Source organism: Spermophilus citellus (genome assembly GCF_964194105.1).
Source record: "Spermophilus citellus genome assembly, chromosome: 4".
Taxonomy (NCBI): Eukaryota; Metazoa; Chordata; class Mammalia; order Rodentia; family Sciuridae; genus Spermophilus; species Spermophilus citellus.
The window spans coordinates 196,593,541-196,608,922 of NC_138185.1; the positions used below are offsets into that span (position 1 = coordinate 196,593,541).

At 37.6% G+C, this 15,382-nt stretch overlaps 1 protein-coding gene across 14 annotated transcripts in view; it reads left to right on the forward strand.

Moving 5' to 3' along the window:
- The window catches only part of SIPA1L1 (signal induced proliferation associated 1 like 1), a 372,348-nt gene that overhangs the window by 98,059 nt on the left and 258,907 nt on the right, over positions 1–15,382 (forward strand). For 2 of the 14 annotated variants that reach the window (XM_081290429.1, XM_081290430.1), the window contains exon 4: positions 9,306–9,382. The exons of 11 other annotated variants lie outside the window; for them this stretch is intronic. The gene's annotated coding sequence lies outside the window, so the exon portion shown is untranslated. Of the gene's footprint in view, positions 1–9,301; positions 9,383–15,382 lie in introns of all 14 variants that reach the window. One more of the 14 variants, XM_081290428.1, reaches the window with a different exon arrangement.

Sequence of the window (15,382 nt, forward strand, 5' to 3'; positions counted from 1 at the left end):
TCTCATCTAATTGCTTTGGCTAGAACTACTGGTACTGGGCTGAGTGGAAGTGGTAAATGTGTGCACCCTTGCCTTTTGTTCCTAATCTTTGAAGAAAAATTTTGAGTTGTTCACCAGAGGCTGATGTTTATTCTGGGTGTTTCGTATGTATTGCTTTCATTATGTTGAGCTGGTTTCTTCCTATTCTTAATTTGTTGAATACTTTTACCCTGAAATGGAACTGAATTTTATCAAATGCCTTTGTTCTACATCAATTAAGATTATTGTGGGGGATTTTTTCCCTCTTCATTCTGTTAATATAAGTTATCCTATTTGTTGGCATGCAATTGTTGATTCTTAAAAATCCTTTTTATTTCTGGGGAATCAGTAGTAATACCCTCACTTTCATTTCTGACTTTAGTCATATGAATTTTCCCTCATTTTTTTTGTTAGAACATCTATCTAAACTTTTTTTTTTTTTTTTTTTTTTTTTTTCAGAGTAGAAAGTAGAAGTTTATTAAAGGACAGCAGAAAAGACTTCTCCCAGAGGAAGAAGGGGACCCAAAAGGTGGAATCCCTATCTAAACTTTTGTCTATTATGTTGATTTGTCTAAAGAGTGAACTTTTGATTTCATTGATTTTTTTCCCCCCTTGTTTTTCTGCTGTTTTGTTTATCTCTGCTCTAATATTTATTATTTTCTTCCTTCTGCTAGCTTACTTTAGTTTAATTTGTTGTTCTCTTTATGGTTTTGGAAATTATAAAGTACCTTGGTTGATTTCAGATTTTGGTTTTTATGTAAGTATTTATTGCTATAAATCACCCCCAGTCCTGCATTTCTGCATAGTTTTAGCATGCTGTGTTTTCATTTTCATTTATCTCTAAGTATTTTTAAAATTTTCTCTGTGATTCTTCTTTGCTTCATTGGTTGTTTAAGAATATGGTGTTCAATTTCTGCAGTTTTGTACATTTTCCAGTTGTACTTCTGTAACTGATTTCCAACTTCATCCTGTTTTAGATGGAGAAGATGTTTTGTATGCTGTCTATCTTTTAAGATCTGTTGAGATTTAGTTCATGGCCTAATATATGTTTTATTCTGGAAATCATGTCGTGTATTTGAGAAGAGTGAGTATTCTTTGTTGTTGTCTAGAGTGTTCTGTATATGTCTATTAGGTCTAGTTCGTTTCTTATGTCCTTTTTAAATTTTTTTTAAACTTATATTCAGTCTAATTGTTCTACCCTTTGTTAAGAGTAAGATATTAAGTCCACAATTGAAGGGCTGGGAATGTGGCTCAAGCGGTAGCGTGCTCTCCTGGCATTCGCGGGGCGCTGGGTTCGATCCTCAACACCACATAAAAACAAAAAATAATGATAAAGTCCACAATTACTGTTGTAGAACTGTGTATTTCTTCCTTGTTTGTCAGGGTTGTTTTATGTATTTTCTGTTGTGTCATTAGGTGCATAAATTTTTAAAATTATATATAATTTTAATAATTATATTCTTACTGTATTGAGCCATTTATTAATGCACAGTATCCTTCTTTGTCTCACGTAAATTCTTGATTCTATCTACTTTGGCAGGACATAGTGGCACTTGCTTGTGCAAGTGACTCAGGAGACTGAGATAAGAGGATTTCAAGTTTGAGGCCAGCCTCAGTAACTTGTGAGAGCCTCAGCAACTTAGACTCTTTCTCAAAATAAAAAATGAAAAAGGACTGGGGATGTAGCTTGGTACAAAAAAAAAAAACAAAAAAAAAAAAAACAAAAAAAAAAAAACACCAAACCAAAAACAAACAAACCTATTTTTCTAGTGTTAGTATAGTCACCCCTGTTCTCTTTTGTTTAGTATTCAATTTACTTGAAATACCTTTTTCTGTTCCTTTACTTTTGTGTGTCTTGTAGGTAGCATGTAGTTGATCATGTTTTTTTTTTGTTTGTTTTATTAAATCAGTTCTGCTATTCTCTGTTTTTTGACTGGAGTGTTTAATCCATTTCCACTTCAAGTAATTACTGATAAGGAAGGACTTCAGCTCTGTTATATTGGGTTGTTTTCTGTACACTTGTAGCTGTTTTGTGTCTCATTTTTTATATTGCTATCTTCTTTTTTATTTAGTTGATTTTTTTCTGTAGTGAAATCTTTATGTTCCTTTCTCATTTTGACTTACATATATAATCTGTAGCTATTTTCTTTGTGGTTACCATGGAAATTAGATTTGCCATCCTAAAGTTATAACACCCTAATTGAATTTATACCAGCTTAAGTGCCATAACATACAAAAACCCAGCTCTTCTAAGTTCTGACCCCATCCCTTTGAGTTTTGCTGTCACAGAAGGGCATCTTTATACACTGTGTGCCTAATAGTATTAACTAATAATGAACTAATAAGAGATTAGTACATTTGTTTCTTAAATCATGTAAAAAACAAAATGTGGGTTTATAGGCACATGGCACACCACTGCTTGGGAGCCTAAGGCAGGAGGATCATGCATTTGATGCCAGCATGGACAATTTAGCAGGACTTGGACTAAAAAAAAAAAAGGCTGCTGATAGCTCAGTGGTATAGCAGTCACCTTGTATGCACAGGACCTGGGTTTAATCCCTAGTACTGCAAGGGGGGAAAAGTAGAGTTAAATAATATAGCTTTTAGACTGTTTTTCACAACACGTGTTAGTCTCTTAAATCATGTAAAAAATGAAAAAGTGCAGTTATTTATTATTGTTACAATAATGTGAGCTTTTATTGCCCAAATATTTACCTTTATTGAGGTATTTATTTCTTTATATATTTTTAAATTATTGTCTAGTGTCTTTCCTTTCACCCTGCAGGACTCCTCTTGGCAACATTTCCCCAGTTCTAGTTTATCTGGGAATGTCTTAATTTCTCTCTTGGGTTTGAAGGACAGTGTTGCTGGACATGTGAGTCTTAGCTAACAGGTTCCTCCACTCCTCCTTTATTTTAGGCTTTGAATATATTTGCAAAGTATCTTCTAGTCTCCAAAATTTCTGATGAGAATTATGATAATCTTATTGAGGAGTACTTATTTTTCCTAAAGTATTTCATGACTACTTTTTCTATTTCAATGAAGAACGTCATTGCAATTTTTTTCTGTAAGTACTTTGTGTTTTTTTTTGTTGTTTAAAAAATTTTTTATTCATATATGACAGCAGAATGCATTACAATTCTTATTACATATATAGAGCATAATTTTTCATATCTCCGGTTGTATACATAGTATATTCACACCAATTCGTGTCTTCATACATGTACTTTGGATAGTAATGATCATCACATTCCACATCATTAATTACCCCATGCCCTCTCCCTTCCCCTCCAACCCCTCTGCCCTATCTAGAGTTTATCTATTACGTCATTGCAATTTTAAAAGGCATTGAGTTAAATCTCTATAGCACTTTGGGTAGTATGGCCATTTTGACAATAATTTGAAGGACTGGGTTGAGAGATGAGCTGAGATCTGGGGATCAGTTTCCCTCTAAATGTTACCTGTCATTTTTCTCTGATAGCCTCTAAAATTCTATCCTTATTCTGTATTTTCATAGTAGTGTGCCTTGATGTGGGTCTGTTGTATTTTTGTATATTTGGGGTCCTATAAGCCTTCTACATTTGATTTTCTATTTTATTTTTAAGGTTTGAGAAGTTTGTTGATATTATTTCATTGAAAATATTGGGCATTCCATTGGTTTGTGTCTCTGAACCTTCGTCTGTCCCAATAAATCTTAAACTTGATCTTTTCATGTTGTCTCAAATTTTGTGAACTTTCTTTTCATGGCCTCTTAACATCTTTTCTCCATGGTCAACTTTATTTTCAAGATTATATATTTTGTCTTTTTTGCCTGAAACTCTGTCTTCCAAGTGGTATAGTCTGCTGGTGATGCTTTCTATTGAATTTTAAATTTGATTTATTGATTCTTTAATTTTGGGGATTTCCATTTGATCCTCGGACTCTCTCTTTATTGAAGAGGTCTTTAACTTCCAGATCAGTTCAACTAGGAACTTTCTAAATTTCTTCTCTGACATTTCTTTCATTGTGGTGTCAAAGGATTCTATAATTGAGGCATTTTGGCTTGTTTGGGGTGATTTGTTCCCTTGCTTTTTCATATTGTTTGTGTGCCCATCCATCTACCAGTAAGGATCTGAGGCAGTAGAATTTCTACCCTGTGAACTTATACTTTCCCTGAAGATTCCAAGTACCTCAATAAACAAATAATAACAACAACCAACACCAATGATATACTGCATAAAACCAAATAGTTTCTTCTGTGATATTTAGCATGTTAATTGTCACATATAAAGAAATGATGTGATCAGTTATTGACCACATTAAAAACAGCAAGTTTACAAAAGGTTTGCAATTTCAAAAAGTGGAGAGGGAGAGAACAGAAAAGGTATAGGATGTGATGATTATGAGGGAGAAGAAGAGAAAATAGAAGTAAAACTTAAAGGAGGAGTGAAAGAGAGAACAATAATGTTTGACTGTTAGCAAAAGAAAAGAGAGAAGGAGAATTAAGGGAATCAGAAGAAAACAAAACAAACAAAACAAAAAGAGAAATATAGTAATGAAACATCCTAGCCCTCAAATGAGTAAGCCATGACAAATAACTGCCTTCAAAAAATGCAAGAAATTAGAATAAAGAGACATATATGTTTGTGTATAAGTGTCCATGAACCATTCAGATCATAATTAAACAGGGGGAAAAAAACCCCAATGGAATATTACTCATCAGTAAAAGAGGATAAAACCATGGCATTTGCAGGTAAATGGATGGCATTGGAGAAGATAATGCTAAGTGGAGTTAGCCAGTCCCAAAAAAACAAATGGCGAATGTTTTCTCTGATATAACGTGACTGACTCATAGTGGGATAGGGAGAGGGAACATGAGAGGAATAGACAAATTCTAGATAGGGGAGAGGGGTGGGAGGGAAAGGGAAGGGGCAGGGGGTTAGCAATGATGGTGGAATGTGATGGACATCATTATCCAAAGTACATGTATGAAGACATGAGTTGGTGTAAATATACTTTATATACAAACAGAGATATGAAAAATTGTACTCTATACGTGTAATAAGAATTGTAATGCATTCCGCTGTCATGTATGTAAAAAATAAAAGCAATTAATAAAAACAAAAACTGGTCTGGGATTGTGGCTCAGCAGTGGAACGCTCGCCTAGCACGGGCGGGACCCGGGTTCGATCCTCAGCACCAAATAAAAAAATAAAGGCATTGTGTTGTGTTCATCTACACCTAAAAAATAAATATTTTTTAAAAAACCAGTAACTCCTTAAAAAAAGTAAAAAAATAAAAACAAAAACAAACAAAACCCTTCTCAATGAAAAGTTAAGGAATTCCTTCTATTGCAGTGTTCAAAAACTGCCTATGAGAATAAATGTTCTTTGTCTATTCCCAAATGTCTGTCTTTCTGTTTCTTCTTGAGGTATATATTATGTATGTAAGTAGTGACTGCAGGCTGTCAATCCTTTCTCTTTTTGAGTGGCTCCTCTTGTTGCCAGTGGGAGTTCAGAAGTTCTCAGCTTCCCTTCTCCTGTGTTAGGTGGAGTGGGCTGGAGTGAGATGTCTGCTCCACCCTCAGGGTGGGGTTGCTGTAGTTTTCTGTGAGTAGAGTTCCAGAGGTGGAGCTTCCGAAGGCAGGGTTTGGGTCTCCATAGGTGCAGGCTCTTCATTGAATGGTCTGAAGTTTTTAAATGGGCGCATCTCCAGGGCCCATCTGTGCTGGGATACTGCACTCCAGGAATCTTCCCCGGGTTCCACTCATGTGGGGGAGGAGCCAGCCTTCACCCCCTCCATCACTCATGGACTCCACCTTTCCTGGACTCTTAGGTTCAGTCTACAAACCAAGTCATTCCTCGCTGGGCCTGCTTGTGGTCAGACTCAAGGGGGAGCGGGGAGCTGGGTGACTTTCCATGATCCATATTCCCTGTGTAAAACTCTCTCTGCATCTGATTTTATCCTGGCCTTTTAGGCAGGTTTTATGACTTTTGGTGTGAGTTTGTCAGGCTTGTTTTTGGATCCAGCTCTGGTTTGCCAGAACTTGGCACCCACAGCCACAGGCCCCTGCTGAGCGGCTATAAGATGTCTCCTTCCTCTTTTGTCCAGGGGCAGCCAGAGTGACAAGGCTTCTTTCTCACAAGACAGTATCCTGCAGCACACCTTTTGCATCAGTTCTGCCAGGGTCTTTGATCTCTGGTCTTTCCTTACTAAGACATGCCACAAGGTCTAAAAGCGCGGTTTCCCTTTATTCTGCTATCCCTCCACTTGGTGGGTGAAGGGACTGCTCTGGCAGGCACTGGCAGAGGGTGGGGGAGTTCTTCATTATTCTGTTATCTCCCACCTTATCTGCTTTGAATGTCCAGTATTAATTCCCAGTGACAGCCCTCCCCTGCTCCCCTTTTCCACCCACATTTCTGAGAAGCTGACTCCTTGCTTTCTTGGTTTCATGCCATAGGGCAGCCTGGAGAGTGACCTGTTCTGTTCCACCATCTTGATCTCCTGCTGCTCATTCTTTTCTTCTGTGTCTTCAAAACTGTCTTTAAATGCCTCTGGTGAATTTTTCATTTCTATTATTATTCTTTTCAGCTCCAGAATTTCTTTTTGGCTTCATTAGAGTTTTTACATCCTTATTGATGTTTTCATTTTCTTCATATATCATTTATTGACTTTTTACACATCTTCAATTCTTTCAGCATCTTTAAATTGACACTGCATCTCTGTGATCCCAAGCAGCCAGTGGCCATCCTTGTGCAAATCAGAACACAGATGCTAGATATTTAGAGGAGCGTGTCCTTTTTGCTCACCCTAGCTCCTGCAAGTTGTACAACTGTCTGCCACAGGGCTGGGCATGGGGGATGTGTAGCTGTGACTATGTGAAGAGCTGATATTGACCAAAATTAACCACAGCTATGTCCTTATGTCCAGAGCCTCAAAATAGTTCCATCAGGCAATTTTTTTAGTGTAATTGTTGTCTGGGTGCGGAACCAGTTCCCTGGTTCTTCCTACTCTTGATCTTCCCAGAATCTGATCTTTGGTTAGATTTTAATTTAGCAATAGTTGCAGAGATATTATCTTTATTTACTGTATTTTTGAATCCTAAATCACTTAATAACCCTGAAAAGTTCTTAGGAGATATTTTAGAAAGTCTCTTTAAGTAGAATAAGTGGACCCATTTATTAGATGTATGTATGTACTTATTTATTCCAGGCCTTCCCCTTCCTGGTCTTCTACTTGCCTTCCAAATGTAAATGCTTTGTTGACTTAACATTTTCATTTTTATTTATAAAAGCATTTTTGTATTTTTAAAACTTAATTGGCATTGTACTTAATATTTATACTTTGTTTCTTTCAGTAACATGCTGTCCCTCTTAGTTAAATAAATCTAGTTCATTCTTTTTAACTGCTGCCTAATATTTTGTTGATTATTTAGGGATATGCCATAGCTTTCCTGTCATTTTTTTTCTTTGCTAAAATTACAGGATATTTCCTGTGGTCCATGATTACAGAGTCTATAGACAACATCCTTGCCTCTTGGCCTGTGCACATGGCAGGTATCTCTGTGAAGTTGTCAGGCTGTGGGCTATTATCATATTCTCTAATTGTTTTATTAGATCAGCTCCCACCAGGAGAGGATAGATTTTTTTTTTTTTTTTAATCCCAAATGTTCATGTAGTGAAATGGTAAGGGTTAGAGCTAAATTTGAAGAAATGACTTCTTGTTTGCGAATAAGTAGATCTCATTAACTTGTACTACTTGGCTTTGAATTTAATTATTATTATTTTTTTTTTGGTAGTTGTAGATGGACAGAATGCCTTTGTTTTATTTGTTTATTTTTATGTGGTGCTGAGGATCAAACCCAGTGACTCACGCATGCAAGGCAAGCACTCTGTCACTGAGCTACAGCCCCAGCCCTTGGCTTTGAATTGTTTAAGGACTAGATTTTTTTTCCTTTTTTTTTTTTTTTTTGATACTGGGGATCAAACCTGGGGCCTCACACATGCTAGGCAAGTGCTGAACCACTAAGCAGTGTTTCTAGCCCTCAAAACTAGTTTTATTTATTGTACTGTACTTTGCTGCTAGCCATAAAAACATTTAGAAATAGTGAATTCTGCAGTTAAATGAATACTAGTAAATCATTATAGTGACCACTGAACTTTTGCATAAAATTGCACCTTGTTTTGAATCCGTACACAGGCTTTGCTAGGAGTGAGAGTGCTTCTGAATTTGGAAGGCCTCTTCTTTTAACTGCCAGTGTCTGTGCTAATGACTGGGTAATGTGTGTGTCCAGCACCATACCTGCTCATTATGGACGCTGCAGCAGAGAATCGCGGTGTAGTTCTAGTCCTGCTGGGGCAGGAGGAGGCACAACACCACTTTCAGTTTCCCTTAAAGGACTCTTAGTTTCCCTTTGTTTTGAACAGTGTGACAGGGAAGATTCTTTATTCCTTTATATCTTTTAAGATCTTAAAAAAGTGCAATATTTATTTCATTGATAAATTATGTACAGAAGTTCTGATTTTTGAAACTGGCATTCTTCATACGCCACTTCTTTTTTCCACAGTTGTTTTCCTGTCCTTTTTTTGTTTGTTTCAAAAACCCTCTAGCTGGAGACCTTTTCAGTTTTCTGAGCCTTAATCTATTCATCTGTCCAATAGGGCCATTGAGCCAGGAGCCCTTCAGGATGGTGGAAGAGGCAGGTGCACAGTGCAGGGCTTCATAGGAAGCAGGCTGTCATTGGACAGGACCAGGGGTAGCCATTTTGTACAGCCTCTCTGTAACAGAGGGGAAAACTGAGGCTCATGTTCATATGTGTGCTTTCTCCCCTTTGTTTGTTCTAACTGATTAATCTCTCAAGAAACCACAGTGTCTGCTTTTGCCCAGATCATTTTTTATGCCTGTAGTTTCCTTCTTCTCCCACCACCTGTCACTTCTCTAATTCTCCTTTGACATGTGTTCAAATTCATTTCCCCAGGAAGGCTTCTTAAAAGTTTATCTTCACAGATGGATATTATTTCACATCCTTATCAACTCACACTTACCTTTCACTGTAGAAAATTGAACTTTAATTTATAGATTTTCTGCACAATTCTTCTGTATTCTCATATTATTTACAAAGGGCCTGTATCATAAAAAGATCTCCTATAGAACAAAGCCATATTTGTTAATATTTTAGTGTTATGTGTTTTGAGAATGAAAATTTCAGCTGATGGAGATTATTAAATCTCCACCATACTATGTTTTATCATACTAACTTACTTACAGACCTCTTATTCTGCTTTTCATATGATCATCTTGGAAGCCAGTAGTCTAGAGCTAAAGGGGTATATCAAGTAACTTAGAAGAAGACTGTCTACTGACAAGTCAGCTATCATTACATGCGGTGAGCATTCTTATAGTTCTCATCTTTCTTCCATGCTATGCAACATGGGAACAAAATGAAAATATCAAGTGACAGAATATATTCCTAAAGCTATCTAGAAGAATTTATATGTGGACTACTACATGAAATCACATGGGAGCTCAGAAGCTTTCATCTCCCTAACCATGGATGAATGGACAATCAGTGTTTCACTAAATAGCATACACATTCCAGTTTTACTTCAACATATTGTTGAATAAATTCTTTTCCCTCTTATTTGATAAATGCTTGTGTAATGCTCTCACCAAACAGATATTTTGCTTTTTTTGTGTTGGGCTCTTATGGAAATAGAAAGTAAATATTAACAGGCATCTCCTCCCCTCAGCATACACAAATGCATGTGTTGGGATGTGTATTTGATAGAAGACCTTAACAATCCTTTCAGTCTGGTGGTTTGAGGAAAGAAGCAGAAATAGAATTTAGGCCTGGAAGGAACCTTGGTTGAGATGTGTTTATTTTATGAATGGGAAATGGATATCCATAGAAGGCAGGTGGTTTTGCGTATAGTGTGGACACTGAGGCCCTGAGCCCTGAGTACAGGGTGATGCCTTGGGGGAAAGTAGCATTTCTTTACCCTTTCAGGGAACTCAAAAGAGTATTTCCTAAATTTTAATCCTCCTTTTGGGTTTTGGATGTTTAGGAAATTAGGTTATTTGTGGAGTTTGAAGGTAGAATCTTTTGTTTGGACATTTTAAAGTGTGCTGCCCATGAGGCTTTTCTGAGAAGCTATTATAGAAAAGCAAAACTTTGTCAAAACTGGACTTTTGTCCTGTTCTTTTCTTGAAAATAGGGAACTTTTCTTTGAGAAGCATTTTATTAGCCCTTGTAGAAAACACTCTCAAATCTGAGGCAGCTTTCTAGTTTTACCTTTTCAAGTGTTGACTTTGAATTAATTATGCCCAACTCCTATTGTAAGGATTATATCTTCTCTGTCACTCTGTTACCATTGCCTCCAGCACAGAGCAAACTGTTTAGGAAGTTAAGTTAGAGGGTAGTATATCTAAAATGGCTGTTTTTTTCCCACCCACATCCTCAGTGTGCATCCTGTCCTCTCTGTCTCTTGCTTCTTTTTTCTTCCATGTAATTTTTGCTAAGGATCAAAGGGAACCTTAGAAAAATTGTTTAGGTATTTGGAACACAAAGTTTGCCTTTTTTTTTTTTTTTTTTTTTTTTTTTGCCAGGTGTGGTGATGCCCATTTGGAATCCCGGCAACTCTATTGGCTGAGGCAGGAGGATCATAAGTTCGAGGACAGCCTCAGCAAATTAGTGAGGCCCCAAGCAACTTAGTGAGAGCCTGTCTCAAAATAAAAATTAAAAAGGGCAGGGGATGTGACTCAGTGGTAAAGCACCCCTGGGTTCAATCTCCAGTACCCATGGATTGAACCCAGTACTTTGTACATGCTAGGGAAGTACTCTACCACTGAGCTACATCCCCAGCCTCTAGGCCTGAGGATATTAATTTTGGCTTTCATTTGTTAAACTCTCATATAGCAGATGATCTCCAGAGTCTTTAAGTACAGAGATGATGTAGCTCCTTCCTTCAAGGAGTGTTATGGTTTGGATGTGAGTTGTCCCCCAGAAGCTCACATGTGAGATAATACAAGAAGGTTCAGAGGAGAAATGATTGCTTTGTGAGAATCTTAGCCCAATCAGTGAATTAATTCCCCCATTGGGATTAATTGAGTGGTAACTGAAGTGGTAGGGTGCGGCTGGAGGAGGTGGGAATTGGGGCATGGCTTTGGGTATGTATTTGTTTCTGGCAAGTGAAGACTCTCTTCCTCTCTGCTTTCTGATCATCGTGTGAGCTACTTCTCTCTGCCACACTCTTGCACTATGATGTTCAGCTTCACCTTGATCTCTGAGAAATGGAGCCAGCCTTTATAGACTGAGCCTTCAAGTAAACTTTTCCTCCTCTATAATTGTGCTGGTTGGGTCTTTTTAGTCACAGTGATGAAAAAAGCTGACTAAAATAAGGACCTAAAATCTAGTAGGTGAGATATATGCTATTTAGGAGCAATAAGTGAGGAATTTTAAAGTAATGAAGCAAAATACGTAGACTCTTAATGTTTCTCACTAGCAGTTTGTAGAAGGTTAAGAATACCATGAATGAAGTAGTTTAATCAAAAAGTAATTAAGATTTTTTTTTAACCAAAACGTTGTTGCTTTAAAATAACTGTTATATGCTAATGGAATACAATTTCAAGGTTGTACTATGCAACTAAACTGTATACGTGCTATTAGCATCTCACCAATTTTTCCATTAATAACTTTCTCTTTTTTAGGATTAAATCTAGAAATGCCATAGTGTATATATATGTGTGCTTTAAAAATTTTACTTTTACACAAATGGTAGCATATCAAACTATATATTTGTTCTATTTCTACTTTATGGTTGTTTATTATTAACTCTTTTAATGATGACCTTTGAGTTGTTTATCTTTTGATATTATTAACAATGCTACCAGTTGCTGTGATTTGAATATGGCTTGTGTGTGTCCCCCAAAGATTGATGTGCTGGAAGCTTGGTCCCCAGTGTGACATGTTGAGAACATTTAAGAACATTTAAGAGATGGGGGCCTAGTGCAAGGCAAGCAGGTCATAGGGGCATTGCCCTCAGAAGGAAATCATGCTAGTCTTGCAGAGTGGGTGAGTTCTCATAGGAGGGAGCCATTATAAAAAGAGCAAGCCTTGCCCCTGTATCTCTTTTGCTTCTTGTCTTACCATGTGATTGCTCTTTCTCTCTTACATGTGCTCTCATCACAATGGAGTCTGCCTTGTTAGGATGTGGCCAAAAGGCCCTTAACAGACTCTGTAGTAATGATGCCACCTGACCTTGAACTTTCAGCCTACAAAACTGTGAGCTCTTGTCTTTGTATATTACCCAGCCTCAGGCATTTTGTTATAGAAAACAGACTAAGATAGTGGCTACAATTGAACTTGCAAGCATATGGTCTATATGTGGGAATTTCTAGATCAAAGAATATATGTCTTTAAGTATTGCTAGACTCCCTTTTTAGGTATTGATCTTTTATTTTTTATTCTGTGATACACATTTATACTTTCATTGACAAATTATATCTTTCTTCTTTCCCCTTGCCAGTAGTGTGTGATTTAACTTTTGATTTGATTTATTTGAGATAAATAAATTTCGCCATATTAGCCAGGCTGGCTTGAACTCCTGGGTTCAAGCTGTTTACCTACCTTTCCAAGTAGCTGAGACTATGGGTATGCAGCCTGTTTTAACTGTTTGATCTTTCCATTTTCAGTGGCAGAAAATGGAATCTCACTGTCATCTGCTGTACATATCTCTTGCCATAAATGAAGCTAAACACATTATTATGTGCTTAAGAATAGTTTTCCTTTTTGAGAATCAACACTTGTATTCCTTTGCCCGTTTATCTATTGAGATGAGCTTATATGTAAAAAGAAAATTAGCAATAGAAAATTTGTCATAGGAGTTGATAATTTTTTCCCACTGCGTTTGAGTTTTGTTGTTTATGGTAACTTTTACAGGTAATCTTTTGCTTTATGGACTTTGGATTTTATGTCCTACTTAGAAAGTTTGTAATCTCACCAAGATTGTGAAAAATGTCTCCTGCTTTATTTTAATACCTTTGTGGTTTCTTTTTTTATGTTTACATATTTTAATCAATTTGGGTTTAGTTCGCTGTGAGTCAGTGCCTGTTCTGTCCTCCGCTTGGCTGTGTGTTGTGCCAGCACCACTTTTTAAGTGTTTTTTTTTTCTTGATTAAGTGTTATATTTTATCTTATATCAACTTCTCTGAGATATGTTTGGATTTCTTCATGTATCCATTGATTGGATGGCTTTCTCATGAACCACTTTCACACCTTTTTAATTATTACAGATTCACAGCACTTTTACTATAAAGTCTAGATCCCCCTCATTACTCTGCTTTTTTATATTTACCCTAATTATTCTTGCTCTTTTGCTTTTCCATATGAACTGTAGATTTAGCTTTTGAATTTCTGAAAGACTATTCCTTTCATCTTATTGGGGTTGTGGTAAATTTACATGTCAATTTAGATTTTTTTAGAGCACTGATCTCCCAGGCAATTTTTTTAAATAGCTCAAGTATTTCTTATCTTCTCAGCTTTTAAAGGAAAGTTTATTATAAAAAGATTCATTACGAATAAAATAAAGGACAGTTACTGATATTCCCACCTTCCTATCACAGCAAACATTCATGTTTTCATATATTTTCTTCCATTTCCCCTATACTTTTAGTTATGCTGAGTCATATTTTAGGGTCTTTTTATTTTATTATTATATGCGATAATAATTAGCAAGGTGCCATGCATGCAGCAGGTAAAAGTTTAAAGTTCTTATTGGTATTGCTATGATATCCTCATGAGAAAATTTAGGAATGTACCTGTTAGAATTCAGAATGTGCACATGCATGTGCTGTAACCCTGTAGTGGCTTTACTTGGCATCTCCCCTGTTATGGTTTGGATGTGAGATGTCCCCCAAAAGCTCACAGGTGAGACAATGCAAGAAGGTTCAGTGAAGAAATGGTTGGGATTCACCCTACCACTTCAGTTACCACTCAGTTAATCCCTATTTGGGATTGAATCCAGGGACGCTTAACCACTGATCATGTCCCCAGCCCTTTTTATATTTCATTTAGAGACAGAGTCTCACTTAGTTGCATAGGGCTTCACTAAGTTGATGAGACTGGCTTTGAACTCACAATCCTCCTACCTCAGCCTCCCCAGCTGCTGGGATTACAGGTGCACACCACCACGCCCAGCTCTACCCCATCTTTGATACTGAGGATCGAACCCAGGGATGCTTTACCACCAAGCTACATCTCCAGCCCTTTTTACTTTTTGCTTTGAGACAGGGTCTCACTAAGTTGCTTAGGGCCTCGCTAAGTTGCCAGGCTGGCCTCAAATTTGTGGTCCTCCTGCCTTAGCCTACCAAGTTGCTGGGAATACAGGCATGTGCATACCACCATGCCCAGCTGTGATGCAGGAATTAAACACCGACTTCCCCACCTCCTGTCTCACCACATTCCTTGACAGTGTACAGAAAAACAGAAGGCTTGAGTTTAATTTTGAGCATACTGAAGCCTGAGAAGCCAACTGCTAACACAGATTCAGGGGTCACACTAGCACCTTTTGGAAAGTCTTCCTGGTGAGGGCAGCTCAATCCTCCTTGTGACCCCAGGGAAGTCCTGGAAAGGTTTTCCCTAACTAATATGGAGTTAGTTAATCAAATTGAAGACCTGCAGGCATGGAAGCCAGAGAAGGAAAAAAGCCCCGCTCGCCTAGGATTTCTGGATCAATTCCAGGAACTTTCCTTCTCCCTCTGCCAGCAGCACCCATCAATTCCCATAGTAACCAGCCCACGACTTTCCAGCTTGTCTAAGAAGGAGGTACAGAGCTGCAGCAGAAACACAGAAGAGCAAGACCCAAACCCCAGGCACTAATCTGATAGTTACTTAGTGGCTTAACATGCCAAATCTGCCTCCTTGCTTCCCTACTGCCCAGTTACCAGATGGCTCTCTTTTTTTCCCTTCAGCCTGATGCTGAGACAAAGAAGGGAATTATTTTCTAGAGGGCTCTGTACAAAGCAATTTCTGTTTTCTGATATAATTTTGGTTCGAGTCTTTTTGATACTAAAGTTATCATGTCCCCTTCACCACATTGTGCGTAAATATTTACTGTGTGAAGGACTCCTCTGGAGTAGAAATTAAGATTGTAAAGATATGAGGTGGGGGAGACTCTGAGACATAAGAGGCCACACCACTCAGAGAATGAGGAGCAGATGAAAGGGTGATAAAAGTGAGTAGAGGCAATCTTATCTTGTGAAGGAAAGGATTCTTCATGTTGGCTGCTCTGGGGCAGCAGCACCTCATCACCAGCACACTCCTCGTGCACTGGTCAGGAACCATGACTCAGTGGTGACTTTCCACATGGTAAGGGGGAGTATCAGAATT